General features: G+C 49.2%; 1 long non-coding RNA gene across 1 annotated transcript; it reads right to left on the bottom strand.

Moving 5' to 3' along the window:
• Positions 1-275: 275 nt before the first annotated feature.
• LOC141022350 (uncharacterized) lies at positions 276-2,651 on the bottom strand. The gene is made up of 2 exons (XR_012183636.1): positions 1,915-2,651; positions 276-1,490 (listed from the first exon to the last, which is right to left on the bottom strand). It is a non-coding gene; the product is annotated as an uncharacterized lncRNA (long non-coding RNA).
• Between the last annotated feature and the right edge of the window lie 14,799 nt (positions 2,652-17,450).

The raw sequence follows: 17,450 nt of genomic DNA, 5'->3' as shown, positions 1-17,450 counted from the left end.
CACGATCTGGACTATGAAAAGCTGGTAAAATCTCACCGAGAAACTCAAAAATCTGATACCACTTGATAGAAGCAAAGGTGTCCTGATGTTTCGATGAGAGGCATCTATAGTTTTCGATGGAAGTCAACTTTGACGATCCGACTATGAACATGCAAAGACATCGCCTTAGCAATCGCTAAACCAACTTCGAGTTGTTATTGACCATGCCGGAGCACAATCAACCTGACCACGAGGCTATGTTTCCTGCACACCAACAAAGAACAAACAAGAAACTAAGATTGTAATCTGAATATTGCGAATTTAGGAGGAAAACTTTACTGATCAAAGTGGGGTACATAGGGGAATTTCGTCCACCCTTGATAAAGGTGGGCTTAAATTATGTTCTAAGTCTTTTCTCTATTAACACGGACTCTGAAAATGACATTTTAAGTGTATTTTGAAATTACATGAATCTGGCCTGAACATAAGCGCAACACCTATAATAAGCTATGGACGAAACTTATGAAAGGCCATCTTGTATATTTCGTCCATGTCCTCGTATATCATTATGGTAACTTCAGAGTATTGAAAACTTCACTGGTAACTCCATTCTTGTTCCCTCGCACGTCTTCGTCTCTATGCTTGATCCTACTCCAATGTTCATCCTTGTCCATGCGCATGCTCTAGTAATTGGAATGTATCCAATTTAGGCAGCATCATATTCTCATGAACATCAGAATCATTACCAAGGAAAATACCTGGTGATATAATTGGTGTGCGCGAGCTCTAGTAATTGGTCCAGTATGTATAGCAGGCTAGCAGCAAGGACATTGGATGTAACTGCCGTAGTGATGTCCTGTTTACTCAATCACGCCTAACTTTCCCATGTGCTCATCGTGTTCATCCTCAAACACATCTGGAATTCGTGAAAATCAGACACAACGGGGCTTGGTCCTGCATCAGTCCATGCTTAATGGCGTGTTAGGTTACTTTCTTAGCCGAGCATGGCTGAGAGGAGAAAAAGGGACAGGCTGAGCAGGGCCTGGTTTAGAAAATACACGGTAAAATATGACATTAGCGTGTTGTTTAGTTGCGTGCATATGGGGTCTTGTCATAGGAAAGCAATTTTCACCCGATGTTTGGTTGCATACATGCATGATGATTAGGAGTTAACAACTACACCGAAGAGGAAGATTGCATTGCACGTGTAGGGCGACTACGATAGAGGGAACCACAACGTGAGCGTCGGCGCCGGTGTACTAGCAGCCAAAGCAGTCTTCTGGAAGCTCGGCGACGACGCGAAAAGTGCCGAGCACGCCGGCGACCTTGTTGGACAGTGGTAGGTCATTTCCTCAAACACGTTGAGTGCGCCTCCCACCGAGGTGCCGTCCTACTTCCTCTGTCTCGCTGCAACTCATGCATGACCCAGTCACGCTACCCCTGGCTCCGACATCGAGGGGGAGGTGGCCGGCTAGGGCGCTCGACGACCATTCCCAGAACCTTGATTTCACCTTCAGGCACAACAAAAAATAGGAAGTGAAGTGGAAAGTCGTTTTGTATCTGTGCAACTCACTTCCTTCTCGTGGTTGGAATCTGGACGAGCACCATGGGGAAATCCTCTGGGATGCCGGCCTCGACATCGTCTGAGCCTTTGCCGGCGGTGTTGGGCACGGGCTTGATTCCCCCGAGCTCGATCCAAAAGCAGCCGAGGCAGAGGATGAACACGACACAATCATTGGTGAGGAACCGCAGGGACGGACCGAGGTAGGCGGCGCGGGTGCGCATCCAAGACGGGTAAGCGGCGACAAAGAGGCCCTCGACGACCTCTAGGTCGGGGAGCGCGACGATGTGCTAGCCCTCCTGGGCGTGCGCGACAACGTCGGTGGCGAGGAGGAGCATGGAGAGGAGGAGGAGGCACGGAGGAAGCTGTATAACCTGGTGTGCAGCGCGGGGCTGTTCCTAGGTGTCGCATCGGCGTCGGCGTCGGAGTCGGTCCGGCCTGCCGCCATCTGCCTCCGCGCGGGGACCACCATGGAGAGCGAGGCGGTGGGGGCCCCCGTGAGCTTCCCCACAGCGCGATGATCCTTAAGGAGCAGCACCCAGGTGATGTAGCGCGCGGCGACGGGCGCCTTGGCCAGCTCGCACACAGCGCGTGTTACGGTCGCGGAAGGCCCAGCGGCCGGATCTGGCGCGCGTGTGGGCGAGTTGGACGGCCGGCACGACGGTGGCGTCCTAGTGAGCTTCCTCGCGACACGATGCGCCTTGAGGAGCAGCACCTAGGTGATGTAGCGCGGCGGCAACGGGCGCCTCGACTAGCTTGCACGCAGCGAGCGTTGCGGCCACGGCGGGCCCAGCGGCCGGATCGGGCGTGCAAGCGGGCGAGTTCGATGACTGGCGAGGCGGAGAAGGAGTGGTTCATGGCAGTAGCGGATCCAGGAATTGAACTTAGCCGGGGCGGAATATTTGAGGTGCAAATTTTTTCATTGACAAATGCAAGTCCGTTGAACCAAGCCTCATAAAATTCAAATATGAAGCTAGATCCACCATAAAATTAACATAACCAATGATGTAGAACAGTTCAAGATTCTCAACAACTAGGTGATGTAATCACCAAAAATCACAAAATCTAACATGAACATGCTGCGAGGGAAATCATGACCATACTGCTGATATGGGCCTTTCTTCAAATATTCCCTCCTCGCTACATCTTTGAATTCTGGAGCAGAATAATCACAAATTTGTTTTCGGAGTCCCGGATCATGTTGGATTATAATAAAGTGTTATCATGAGAACCCTGATTAGATACTTCAGGTTCATGAACAAGATCTTCTACAATGTTTGCATCCGAGGTTTCATTGGATGAAATGTTTGCATCAGTTTCATGAACAGGAACAGGAGCTTGAGATTCAGTAGTTAGGTGATTTCCAAAATAAGTAGCAATTGGTTTCATTTTCTTACAAAATCCTACATTACAACATAACCATGTATAGCACTGGATTGCAGCAATTGGTTCCAAAATAAGCAGCAATTTCTAGTTGGGTACACATTGAAGATCAACATAAGAAGAAAATGGATTGGAGTTGGACTACCTACTGATTGCGCTTGCTGACTTTGCAAACTGTAGCTGCGCGTTTGCACGAGTTAGATGCTCTGCCGCCGCTGCCTCCTCCCAGACCCGGGACATCTTCTTTTGGTTCGCCCCATCCGCGAACCCAGATCTGGATCAGGTGCCTGGCTGTAACGCCCACGATGCGGCTATATCTTCCACGTGTCGAGGCACGACTTATAGGCATAACCGCATAGTGGTTTTGTCGCAAGAAGGGTCATCTTCACACAATCCCATGTAATGAACAAGAATGGGATAAAGAGTTGGCTTACAATCACCACTTCACACAATACATAAATATAATTCATACATCATCCAAAATACACACATAGACCGACTACGGTCAAGATCCAAATGAAAAATAAGATAACCCCAAATGCTAGATCCCCGATCGTCCCAACTGGGCTCCACTACTGATCATCAGGAAAAGACACATAGTAACGACCACGTTCCTCATCGAACTCCCACTTGAGGTCGATCCCATCATCTGCACTGGCATCGTCGGCACCTGCAACTGTTTTGGTAGAATCTGTGAGTCACGAGGACTCAGCAATCTCACACCCGCGAGATCAAGACTATTTAAGCTTATAGGAAAGGATGGTGCAAAGAGGTGGAGCTGCAGCGGCAATAAGCATATATGGTGGCTAGCATACGCAAAAGAGAGCAAGAAGAGAAGCAACGGAACGGTCGTCATCTAGAAATGACCAAGAAGTGATCCTGAACTCCTACTTACGTCATTCATAACTCAAACCGTGTTCACTTCCCGGACTCCGCCGAGAAGAGACCATCACGGCTACATACACAGTTGATGTATTTTAATTGGGTCGAGTGATAAGTTCTCTACAACCGGACATTAACAAATTCCCATCTGCCTCATAACCGCGGGCACGGCTTTCGAAAGATAATACCCTGCAGGGGTGTCCCAACTTAGCCCATCATAAGCTCTCACGGTCAACGAAGGATAAACCTTCTCCCGGGAAGACCCGATCAGTCTCGGAATCCCGGTTTACAAGACATTTCGACAATGGTAAAACAAGACCAGCAAAGCCGCCCGAATGTGCCGACAAATCCCGATAGGAGCTGCACATATCTCGTTCTCAGGGCACACCGGATGAACACTACGTACAACTAAAACCAATCCTCGAGTTTCCCCAAGGTGGCGCTGCAAGTGGCTCTAGTTTGGACCAGCACTCAGAGGAACACTGGCCCGGGGGTTTAAATAAAGATGACCCTCGGGCTCGCAAAAACCCGGGGGAAAAGGCTTAGGCGGCAAATGGTAAAACCAAAGTTGGGCCTTGCTGGAGGAGTTTTATTCAAGGCGAACTGTCAAGGGGGTCCCATAAATCAACCGACCGTGTAAGGAACGCAAACTCAAGGAACATAATACCGGTAAGACAGAAACTAGGGCGGCAAGAGTGGAACAAAACACCAGGCATAAGGCCGAGCCTTCCACCCTTTACCAAATATATAGATGCATTAATATAATAAGAGATATTGTGATATCCCAACATATCCATGTTCCGACATGGAACAAACTTCAACTTCACCTGCAACTAGCAACGCTATAAGAAGGGCTGAGCAAAAGCTGTAACTTAGCCAAACAACGGTTTGCTAGGAAAGGATGGTTAGGGGCTGACATGGCAAAAAGGGAGGCATGATATAGCAAGTGATAGGTAGCGCAGCATGGCAATAGAGCGAACAACTAGCAAAGCAAAGATAGAAGTGATTTCGAGGGGTGGTCATCTTGCCTGCAAGGTTCTCAGAGTTGACGAAAGCTTGATCCTCGTAAGCGTACTCAACAGGTTCCTCGTTCACGAACTCGTCTCCCGGCTCTACCCAAGACAAGAACACAAGCAACGGGACCACAATCAATCACGAGAAATGCACAAGCAACATGATGCAAAACATGTATGATATGCGAGATATGATATGCGATGCATATGCGTGCTCTGGAAGGAAAAAGATGAACAAGTTAGTAACTTGGCAAACCAAGCATGCCACTAGAAAGGTGAGATGATTTCGGTCGAAATCGATATAAAGATCACCGGAAACGGATGCACGGTTTGCAAATGGCAAGCAAAACAAGAATGACACGAATCTGCGATTAACAGCATGATAGCACTTAAAATGCAACAAGTAACAATGCTACAACACTCCAACATAGCAACAAAGAATATGACAGTAATCTACAGAAGATACTTGACAAAAGATGAACACTGAGCTACGGCTAGTTCACAACATAACAGGCTCAAACAAGCATGGCAAAAGTGCAAAAGATAACAGGTTCACAGACTTGGTGAAATTACTGGACATGTCTGAAACAGCATCAGGTAGCAATGTTCAGAGCACGAAATCAACATGCTACAGGAACTTAACATGGCAAAAAAAGGCATTACAGTATTCTAGTAGGTGCATATAACAAAAGTCCCTTACCGACCATAAGCCAAAAAGGACCAGAAGATATGATGGCAACCAAGTAAACATAGCAAGTTTCGTTAACAGGTTTCAGACTTGGCAGAAAACAGAGCATGGCAGAAACAATAATATGAAGGAATCTTGGTGAGCTTGATGCACTCACCATAAAGCAATGCATGACAAAACAAGCATACCTACAGCAAGATGGCATGTTTATGAAGCTAGCCATGGCAAGAACAAAAGCATAGCATCTATGGATCAACTACAACAAGCTTGGCAAAAATGAATATCATGTTAAGAATCTGCCAGAAATATTTTATAGCAAAAGTAGAGCAAGCTTGAGTCATGCTATGGCACTCCATAATTTCAAACAAGGCCAGGAATGGATCAACTACAACAATATCTACAAAACATCCTTACTGAACATCTCCAAAATATGCATGGATCCCTCTGTAGCATCAAGTTTACATGGCAACAAAATAACAGCAGACAAGGACTTGGAGAAAATACTAAGTCCCTGAAAACAGAAACATTACGGAGCCTAGTTTGCATGCTTGTTCTAGTCACCACAGAGATCACAAAAATACATGGCATACGCCACTGGAAAGATGGCATGGCATAAAATAAAACACATGTAGAGCTCATGCCCATAAGATGCACAGATTAAATGATACAAAAATGACAAATCTCCAAGTTCTGCTAAGAACCAGCAGATAACAGCAACTAGCACTCTTGCACCAGAGATTTGGGCATCAAGATGGCCTCTAAAGAACATGGTGCAATTGAACAAAATGAAGAGCATCACGAGACGAACAATTTGACATATTACACGCGCGAAACGGAGCTATATGCAGAGAGTTATGGAGCTATGAACAGGTGCACATGCTGTAGAATTCTTAGGACTTGCGAAATTTCTAGGGTTCGGGAAAGTCAACCGTAGGGGATCCCAGATCCGATCGGGGCCGGGGCCGGGCGACGCTCGCCGGAGCTCGGGCGGAGGCGGCCGGAGGAGCACCAGAGGAGAGGAGGGAGAGGCCGGAGGGAGGCGTCGGGCACGGGGCGGCGACGGGCTCGCCGGCGCGTGGACTCCGGCGCGGCTGGCGGCGCGCGGTGGAGGAGCTCGCGGGGCGGCGGTGGTGGCGCGGCGGCGGGCGGGCGGCGGGCGGCGGAGGCGCGCGGGGCCGGCGGCGGGCCTGGCGGGCCGCGGCGTACGGGCGCTGGCGGCGGCGAACCCGGAGACGACACGTGGCGGCGGCGGTGGAAGACGGACGTGTCCGTCAGTGGACGTTTTCGTCCGGCGGCGCGGCGGGGACGAAGTTAGGGTTTCATCTGCGAACGTTTTTGGGAGAGATGCCTATTTATAGGTAGAGGGAGCTAGGAGAGTCCAAATGAGGTGCGGTTTTCGCCCACACGATCGTGATCGAACGACCTACAGCATGGAAAAGAGTTTGGTGGGTTTTGGGCTGTTTAGAGAGGAGGTTTTGCTGCAACACACAGAAGGACTTTGCGGATGCCCGGTTAACAGTTGGAGTACCAAACGACCTCCAAATGGAACGAAACTTGACCGGTGGTCTCCCGGTGGTGTACTAGGGCCACTTGACAAGTCTCGGTCCATTCTGAGAATGTTTTGACACCCGCTCACGAAAGAAAACAAGAGGGGTGCGCCGGAGGAGATGGGAGCGCCGAATTGCAAAACGGACAACGGGGAAAATGCTCGGATGCATGAGACGAACACGTATGCAAATGCAATGCACATGATGACATGATATGAAATGCATGACATGAACAAAATGCAAAATGAAAGACAAAACCCGACCACGGAGGGAATATCATAACACATAGCCAAAAATGGCAAGAGTCAGAGTTACAAATATGGAAAGTTACATCTGGGGTGTTACACCGGCGGCTGGCGGACGGTGGCTGGCGGTCCGGCGAGGCAGAGCTCTGTGGCGGCGGCTAGGTTGGCCTCGCTGGGCGCTGGCTGCATGGCTCGATTTGGAGATTTACTGGGATTGCCTGTACGTGTTCGATGGATTGGGGCGTGGCCGCTAACAGATTGGGGCTATGGGCTGCTACTGGGCTTGTGTTTGACCGTGCAGTCCAGTGCAAGTCCCCACATGTATCAGCCCATGTAGCAAACGAATCGTATTTTTTGTATACGGGGATTTCGGCGACCCGGGGTGGCCGACCATAGTCGCCCCTACTGTGGCGCCGCCACTGGTTCATGGGCTGGAAGGTGAGGTAGATTGTGAGGTACCGCCATGATAGGAAGGAGGAAGAGGACGACTTAATCACGTTCCTAGCGAGCCATCCATGTGCGCTACAAAGCATCGGTTGGGCTTGGCTCGTTGGAGACTGTCGATTAAGACATTTTCAAGGAGTCACACCTAAATGCTTTAAGAAACGTGTCGTGCAAGCTCAACGGTAGGTTTTTTTTGAGAATAACCTGCCAAGCTTTATTACTCCACCGCAATGTTCATCGGTACAATAGTCGGGTTATGAGGAGTACCCAACCACACATGTCTACTCCGATCTAAATTACAAGCAAACTTGGCAAGTTTGTGAGCCTCGAAATTATGGTTTCTACGCTCATGAATAAAAGAGCAAAACTGAAAACTCATCGTCTGACCTATGATTTCATGTACTATGGCAGCATGCCCCCCCCCCCCCCCCGTCCCTCTGTTGATGTCGTTGATCACCTCTTGACAGTCCGATGCAACAATGAAGTTCTGAAGATTGAGGTCTTCTGCTAGTGCCAAAGATTCTCTGCAAGCGTAAGTCTCTAACATGACCGGATCAAAAACTCTTGGAAAGGCCACCGAAGATGACCCCAAGTAGGCACCGCGATGATCTCGGCATACCGCTACCACCGTTCCTCCTCCTCTATGCCGGGCTATCGCTCCATCAACATTGATCTTGCAATAGTTGGCTGGGGGGCGGTAGCCACCTTTCTTCTTGATACTGAGGTTCGACTCCTCGAACCGTAGTCTGAGCTCTGGGCCATTTTAACTGCTGCAGCTCATGAATATACGACTCAACAAAGGATATTGTTTGCGCCGGGCTTTGAAAAATCGCCTCATGTATGGCTTTTCGACGAGCATACCATACTGACCACAGTGTGACTACCATCTTCGTGAACTGCTCATGATCCATGGATTCATAAAGCTCGAACATCCAGTGCTTGGCGTTTGGTTCCTCATTCATTGTCATGGCCGACACTAGCTGCTCATCCAAGAGGGCCCAAACACTGTGAGACATCGTACAAGAAATGAGCGCATGCCTCCATGAATCTTGACAACCATAGAGAGGACAAGCATCCCGGACCAACATGTTTCGATTCTGAAGCACATCAGTAGTTGGGAGTGAGTGCCTCGCCAATCTCCACATGAAGACCTTGACCTTTGAGGGAACAGTTAAATTCCAAAGCGAGGACCATCCCATACGTTCTGCCTCTTCATTCGAAGTTCCTCCTCTTCCCTCTAGCCAGCTTTCTCGTTGGAGTTTTGTCTTACCATAAACTTATAAGATGAACTGACAGGAAATCTTCCCTTTTTGTCCGGAGCCCATGCCTAGAAATCTTCGATGTTACGAGTACAAATTGGAATACGGAGAATGGCTTCCGCATCAATTGGCAGAAAAATGGAGCAGACTAGCTCCACATGCCATGAAGCATTGGCTGGCTGCAATAAGTCTGAAACCAACACATGTGGATTCGGGATAAGTGATGTGATCGGTCTTGGCACCGTTTCTTTGGGAATCCAGTTGTCGTCCCAAATGTTAGTGGTCCTGCCATTACCTATTCTTCGTATAATTCCCTGTCTGAGTATGTCCCTTCCATCAAGAATTTCTCTCCAAACCTGGGAAGGTCGAGAACCAAGTTCAGCTATTAGAATAGAGCTGGTGGGGAAATATGAAGCCTTGAGGATCCTTGCACTGAGAGATGAAGGTTCTTGCAGAAGTCTCCACGCCTGCCTTGCTAACAAAGCAAGGTTAAACAACTCCAAGTCCCTGAAACCGAGACCCCCCAAATACTTTGGCCGTGTCATAACTTCCCATGAGACCCAGGCCGGCTTCCTTTCACCTTGCTTACAGCCCCACCAAAATTTGCGAATGATAGACTTGATATGATCGCATAAACCTCTAGGAAGTTTGAAACAAGACATTGAAAACACCTGAATAGCTTGTGCCACAGATTTAATCAGTACCTCTTTGCCTCCCGATGAAAGACACTTGCTCATCCATCCCTTCACCTTATCCCATACACGATCACTCAAATAGTTGAACGTGCCTTTTTTAGAATGCCCTACATCAGTCGGCATCCCTAAGTACCTATCACTTAAGGACTCATTTGGAACCTGAAGATGCCCCTTAATGGCTGTTTTGACAATCTCAGGGGTCTTCTTACTAAAGAAAATTGATGACTTCTCCTTGTTAATTCTCTGACGTGAAGCCATGCAATAAGTATCCAACAGGTGTGACACCTTTTCAGCTCCATCTATACTTGCCCTAAAAAACAACAGGCTATCATCCGCGAATAAAAGGTGGTTCACCTCCGGAGCCGTCGGTGCTACCTTAATGCCACAAAGTTGGGATGACTGTTGTTGGGATTTTAATAGGCACGAAAGGCCCTCTACTGCCAACAAGAAAAGATATGGAGAGATAGGATCTCCCTGACGAATACCACGAGAAGGTTTGAACCCCTCCAACTTACTTCCATTGAACATGACCGAAAAGGAAACTGAGCTCACCATATTCATAATCACTGAAACCCATGGTGCAGCGAAGCCCAACTTCTCCATGATAGCTTTTAGATAACACCATTCCACTCTGTCGTAAGCTTTCATCATGTCCAACTTGAGATCACAATAATTGTTGCTTTTTGATCTGTTCTTTTTCATAAAGTGCAAACACTCATAAGCAGAAATTATATTATTAGAGATGAGCCTCCCTGGGACAAACGCCGACTGTTCCTCAGATATGATCTCCGGTAGAATGACCTTCAGTCGGTTAGACAGAACTTTTGATGCAATTTTATAAAACACATTACATAGAGCAATGGGTCGGAATTGTGATAGAAGAGTGGGGTTGGATACCTTCGGTATGAGCACCAGTAGGGTATCATTAACACAGGCCGGGCTCTCCTCTCCTCGAACAATTCCGAAAACAGCCTTAGTAACTGCAGCACCACACACATCCCAGTGCCTCTGGAAGAAATGTGCGGGAAACCCGTCCGGACCAGGGGCCTTGGTCGGAAACATTTGAAAGAGCGATGTTTTGACCTCCTTTTCCTCATATGGAGCCAACAGTTGGTCGTTCATGGCAGCTGTAACCTTGACTGGGACATGTGCTAGCACTTCCTCCATACCCTGGACACCCTCTGATGTGTAGAGAAGCTGGTAATACTCGCGGGCAAGTTGTTGCATCTCTGTCAAGTTTTCTGTTACCTGTCCATCTGGCTTTTGCAACGCCTTAATCAGGTTCTTGCGCCTGTGCATAGACGCCCGAAGATGGAAGAAGTGGGTATTCCGGTCTCCTTCTGATAACCATTGTACCCTAGATCGTTGTCTCCACATTAATTCTTCCCTCAAATAAAGCTCGATTAGATGATCATTAATCTTAATCTCAACATGACTCGGGCCCGTTCTGATGGGACTACTACGTAGCCTTTCCAATTCCTTTTTTAGTTTCCGTATCTCCCCACGGACACTGCCAAAGGTAGTTTTACTCCAGTCCCCAAGATCACCAGCAAGGGCTTGCATTTTCGCTCGGACCTCCTGAGCCGTGAGCACTTGACTTTTCTGGCTGCCATGATGATCGAACGGTGTCTTTTAAATCTGCATGTGTATCCCACATCGTCTCGTACCTGAAAGGCTTGGTCCTTTTGCTGCAATCTGCTTCAAGCTGCAGAAGGATGGGCGAGTGATCCGAGGTCGCGGCTGTTAAGTGTTGCACTGATGCAAGCGGGAAGAGCTCACACCAATCCGCTGTCGCAAGAGCCCTATCCAGTCTGACCCTGGTGAAGGAGCCGCCTATGACCTTCTTCTCATAGGTCCATCTCGTGCCACTATACCCTAGGTCAAGTAAACCACACACGTCAACAGCCTCTCTGAAACTTCCAATTTGTGACTGACTTCTAGTTCCAATGCCATCATGCTCATCATGGCGCAAAACCTCATTAAAGTCACCTAGGCAGACCCACGGGAGGTTTTCTGTCGTTGATAGGTTCTTCAGAGTACTCCATGTATGGTGGCGAAGATGAGTCTGCGCCTCACCATAGAAACACGTTAGTCTCCAGGAGGAACCCCCCAGATTCAGAAATTTTTGCATCTAGGTGGTACTTCGAGTAACCCAAATTTTCCACCTTTATTTCATTGTTCCAAAAAATACATAGTCCACCACTACAACCAGTGGGATCAACGCCAAAAGCATTATCGTAACCTATAGTGTCTGCTATTTTTTCAGCTCGAGCTCTACTAATCTGAGTCTCTACAATGCAAAGCACCTTTGGGGCAAACTTAATCGCGAGTTCGCGAAGCTCTTGAATTGCCGGGGCGTTGCCAATCCCCCGACAATTCCAGCATAGAAGATTCATTGGGCCCGGCGGTCCTCCGCCGGGGAGGCCGCCACACGCCCATCAATATTTTTTCCTCCTCCTACTGTCTTCTTCACGTTGTTTGAGCTGGTCTTGTCCGGCCCCAATTTCTCCACTTGCTGGCTTGTCCTGACCCTCTTCGGGTCCTGTTTCGGCGGTGGGCTGAGAGGATCACCACTACCACCTTTAGCTTTTCCCAATGGCACTATTTCCAAGCTCGTAGCTGGAGTTGCAACCACTTCATCAGAACCTCTTTCCCTGCTAGGGTCAGAAGCGTCATGTGCTTCCATCTCAACATCATCTTCCTTATCGCTGGAAGGTTGGCTCTTAAGATTAGCTCCTCTTGGTTGATCCTTCTCCTTCTTCCTCTGATTATTGTTGTGGCGTCGAGTCGCCCAGGCTGTGGTGGCTGGGGCACGAAGATTCTTGAAGACGAGGGCCGATGGAGGATGGAGACCATCCCTGTGCTCTTTAAACTCATGACCCATCATCCCACACACCTGGCACCAATCTGGCAGACGCTCATACTTTACGGCAAAGATCTCCTGTTCACCCCCACGAACAATCGAAGTTGCTTTCTTCAAGGGGTTGCGAACATCCAGTCTCACACGGACACGGTAGAAATTGCCTTCAAAATCAAAGGAAGAGGGCTTTGAATCCACAAACTCGCCAAGTTTTGAAGCCAAAGCTTTGACCTTGCCATGATACGCCATGGGCAGATCAATGATCCGTGCCCATATGTCAAACTTGAAGAGTTCAATGGTCAACGGCTTAGTATATCCGTCGTAGGGAGCAATGATCACCGGATTACCTCTGAAGTGCCATGGCCCGCCTTGAGTTACTATCTCCCAGTCCCCCAAGCAATTAAACTGCATGATGAACATGTTACTTTCCAAAGTCTTGATCTTGACGTTCCTTGCCAGGTCCCATGCAGATCTCATGTTCTTGAAGAACCAGTACGTGCTAAAGTCTTTATCCATGTGTACACGGACCACAATCATCCACCGAAGATCCTCTTCTGGCGGGGCATCATCTTCCTCAAAGATCACGTTGTCCAGATCGTCCTCCCCTAGGGCCAATTCCTTCATCAGATCATCAATCTTGCCCTCGGGTTTGTCCCTAGTCCCGGAGGTCCCGCCCTTGTTCGCTATGATCCCGATGCGAAGAACCCCCAGCCGCCAAACCGCTGGTGGAGAAGGCAACCCTAAACGCCAAAACCGATCGCCTCCCTCCGTCCAAGGCCGGGCAACAGCACTAGGCTGTCCCTAGCAGCCCGAGAGGATGAAAGAGCAGCGGAAGGCGAGGGAATAAGGTAGAAAAGACTTTCTGGAAAATGTTGGAAACAATAACCAGAGGTGTTGCACATTTTTCCATGACATATTTGGGCTCTGAATTAAATCATATAGTATTTGCATTTGGGCATTTAAATGCTATTAAATACTTTAAATGCTCAAATAATCATAAACTAAAATGTTTACTGTTGGATATATTCTAAACAGTAGCCCTGATTAGTTTCATGATTTTTGGAAATGCCCTGGCATTTTTAATAAAGCCCAGAAAACAATTACAGAATTAGAAAACAGAAATAAAAGAAAAAGGACAGAAACCTACCCGCACCTACCTGGCCTGCTCCTGTAGCAGCCCAACTGGGCGAAGCCGGCCCAGCCCACTGGCCTCCCCCCTGTCGTCTTCCTCGCGACAGAAGGACGCCGGGCGTGTGGCCACCGTGCGCCGGCACGCGCCCGTGCCACCTCCACCTTGCCTGCGTGCCCCCTCGGCGGCCTGGATGACCCTGGAGTCGCCACGCAGCCCCTGACCGCTCTCTCACTCTCCCTCGGCTTCCTTCCCCTTCTCTGCTCTCTCCCCACCTCGCACCCAAACGCGTCAGAGAGCGCCGCCGTGCACCGCCGCGGCCACAGCCACCCCCTCGCCCCTCCGACGTGCCCATGAGCTCCGTGCCATCGTCCTCGTCACCTCTACCGAACCAAGCAAGCCAGGAAGCACTGCAGTGACGCCATCATCATCATCTACACCGACGGGCGCCCGAGATCGCCGTCGTCAATCCGTCGCCTCCGACGCTTCCCCAAGCACGTTGACCTTCTCTACCGCATCCCTGTGAGCTCCTACACCTCCTCCCGTGGCCGCCCCCTCTGTTCCCGTCCTCTAACAGCAGCCCCGCCATGGCCGAGCACTCGCCTCCATCGCCACGAAGCTCGCCGTTGCTAGTCACTCCTGCTAACCAAGCCAAGCACTTGGACGAGCTCCTGACGTCCCGTAGATCTTACCCAGCGCTCCAGTTCGCTCGCCCGCAAGCCGTAGCACCTCGCCGAGCACAGCCGAGCTCCGGCCACCGCGAATGAGCTCGCCGCCGTCAGCTCCGGTGCCCCCGTGACTAACCACTGGTACCAACGGACGCGGCACACTCCCAGCCTTCGAAAGCACCTTTCCGCGCGTCGATCCGACGCCAGACGATGATTCCCGAAGCCCTCCGCCCTGGCTTTTGGTCACCGGCGGCTAACCGCCGGTGGGTTTGACCCAAACCCACCGGGTTTGACCTCCTCTGTGCCAATGACACGTGGGCCCCGCCCTATTTTAATTTTAGGTTAGTCAAAATATTAGTGCTAATTACCCTGTTAACCAAATGAGACACTGACATGTGGGCCCCGGTCTTAGGTTTGACCTGGACCGGCCCCTGTTGACCTACTGATGTCAGCATGATGTCATGCTGACGCGGTATTACATTTTCTGGATTTATTTTTAATCAGAAAATTTCAGAAAATAATGCTAACTTCAAAAATTCATAGAAAATAAACCATAACTCCAAATGAAAAGATTTATATATGAAAAATGATCAGAAAAATCCAATCTATCCATCTGTACCATTTTCATGCATGTTAGAACAACTTATGGCTGCTGTTTAGACCAAATCATGTAAATGGCATTTGAATTTCCACATATGGAGTTTGAATTTGAATCTCGGATTCAAACCAACTTCATTTAACCTGTTGCTAGTTGCATTAGCCCAAATCACAGCATATTGACATGTCATGATCATGCATCATATTGTGCATTGCATTGATCGTGTTTCTTCTCTGTTGCCGGTAATTGTCCCCTCTCAGTAGACGTTGCTTCGACGATGCGATCGATGACACCGATGAAGAGCTATACTATCTTCGGAAGTGTCAGGCAAGCAAAACCCCCTTGTTCATTCTGATACAATCCCACTCTCTCGCTCCTGCTCTCTTTTACTGCATTAGGACAACAACGATTCATCTGTTACTTGCTGCGGTAGCTGAACCCCTTTATCCTCTGCATGACCTGTCATTGCCACAGTAAATAGATGAAACCCACTAGCATGAGTAGGAGTTGTTTGAGCCCTGATGTGCCTACTCATTCATGCTTGTTTGTCATGCCTGCTATTGCTTAGAGTTGTGTCAGGTCTGATTCATCGGGAATGAATTGGAAAGTTGTGAACATGTCCTACTGTGTGAGAGCTAAGTGTGTGAACACGATTTGGTAAAGGTAGCGGTGAGAGGCCATGTAGGAGTACATGGTGGGTTGTCTCATTGAAACCGTCCTCAAGAACTGAGTTCTGTGTTTGTGATCCATGAACAGTTACTACCACACATTGGGCTCCGGGCGCTCCAAGCTCTCTCGACTTATTAATCAACCTGATCTCTGTCCAGGAGTTGCAACTAGTTTCTGGTGTTTGTAGGTAGTGTTAGTAGTCTACCAAGTGGCACCCGGTACAGGTGGGCTTGGGACAAACTAGGCACACGTGGCCTGGTGTATCGAGTGGCACCCGGATGGTGGGCTCGGGAACCCTGCACACATCGTTTGGGGCCGTGAGCGACACCCCGGCCGGATCTCCTTGCGGATGGAACCCGAATAGGCGATAAACCTGGACTAGAGACTTGTGTGGTTAGTCAGGTCGTGGCCGACTCCCTCGCCAGGCTTCCTCTTGAAGGTTGCCGAGGTACACGACGTGTACATGGTGGTAAGTGGCGAGAGCATGTGTGAAGAAGTACACCCCTGCAGGGTTAATATGATCTATTCGAATAGCCGTGTCCGCGGTAAAGGACTTCTGGGTCGCCTGTACAGTTCATAGACAAGTGAAAGTGGATACTCTAAAATGCGCAAGATAAGCGTGAGTGCTATGGATGGCATTCTCGTAGGGAGACGGGAGCGGATCCATAGTGGTGTATTGATATGGTGAATATGTGGACTCGTGTGCGCCACCTCAAAAGAGTTGCTTGCAGTCGTAGTTCAGGATAGCCACTGAGTCAAAGCTGGCTTGCTGCAGTTAAACTCCACCACCCCCTTTGTTGATACCGATGCATATGTAGATAGTTCTGATGTAAGTCTTGCTGGGTACATTTGTACTCACGTTTGCCTATTTTATGTTTTGCAGAGAGACGTCAGTCTCGCTAGTAGTTCCGTGTGGACTTCGACGTTTAGCTTGATACCTCAGCTACGATCTTGTGCCCTCGGCAGGATCTGGTAGATAGTCAGGCTTCTCAGCCTTTTTCTTTTGTAGTTGTCTGTACTCAGACAAGTTAAGCTTCCGCATGTGCTTGTTGCTTGTATGCTCTGAATGTTGGGTCATGAGACCCATGTTTGTAATATCTCGCTCTTCGGAGCCTAATGAATAAATACTCTGAGTCGTAGAGTCTTGTTGTGATGCCATGTTGTATTTGCACATATCGAGCATATTGTGTGTATGATTGAGATGCTTGGTATGTGTGGGATCCGACAACCTAGTTGTTTATCCTTGGTAGCCTCTCTTATGGGGAAATGTAGTCTTGTGCTTCCATGAGCCATAGTAGTCCGCTACAGCCCGGTTCACCGGAGTCCTGCTAGCCCAGCACTACTGCTCCGGAACACTTGATTGGCCGGCATGTGATTCACTTCGTTTCGGTGTCTGTCCCTTCGGAGAAATGTCACGCGGTGACATCCGGAGTCCTGCCTAGCCTGCTACAGCCCGGTTCACCGGAGTCCTGTTAGCCCAGTGCTACAGCCCGGATTCGCACGCTGCTGACCGACTAACATCGCCGGCGGCGGCGAGAGAAAAGATAAACCCTAACACGAGGGAACCTCAGCCGCTGCTCAACGGTAGAATTTTTTTTTTTTTTAGGCAATGCTCAACGTTAGATGTAAACAACGAAACAGCGCGGCACCGAAAAGATGCTGCATACCGGGCCTGGTTGGGCCTAAAAACAACCGAACACGCGCCAAGTGACAGATCCCAAACCCCCGCTTGGCCGCTGCCACCTCCCGTTTTCCCATCTCCCAGAATCCTCGATCCATACACCGCGCCCACAACACCAACATATTGCAGCACAAATTCCGAAACGAATC

This window comes from Aegilops tauschii, chromosome 5 (assembly GCF_002575655.3).
Source record: "Aegilops tauschii subsp. strangulata cultivar AL8/78 chromosome 5, Aet v6.0, whole genome shotgun sequence".
NCBI lineage: Eukaryota > Viridiplantae > Streptophyta > Magnoliopsida > Poales > Poaceae > Aegilops > Aegilops tauschii.
Note: the sequence above shows the minus strand (reverse complement) of the source record. Positions and strands in the feature narration are given on the sequence as shown.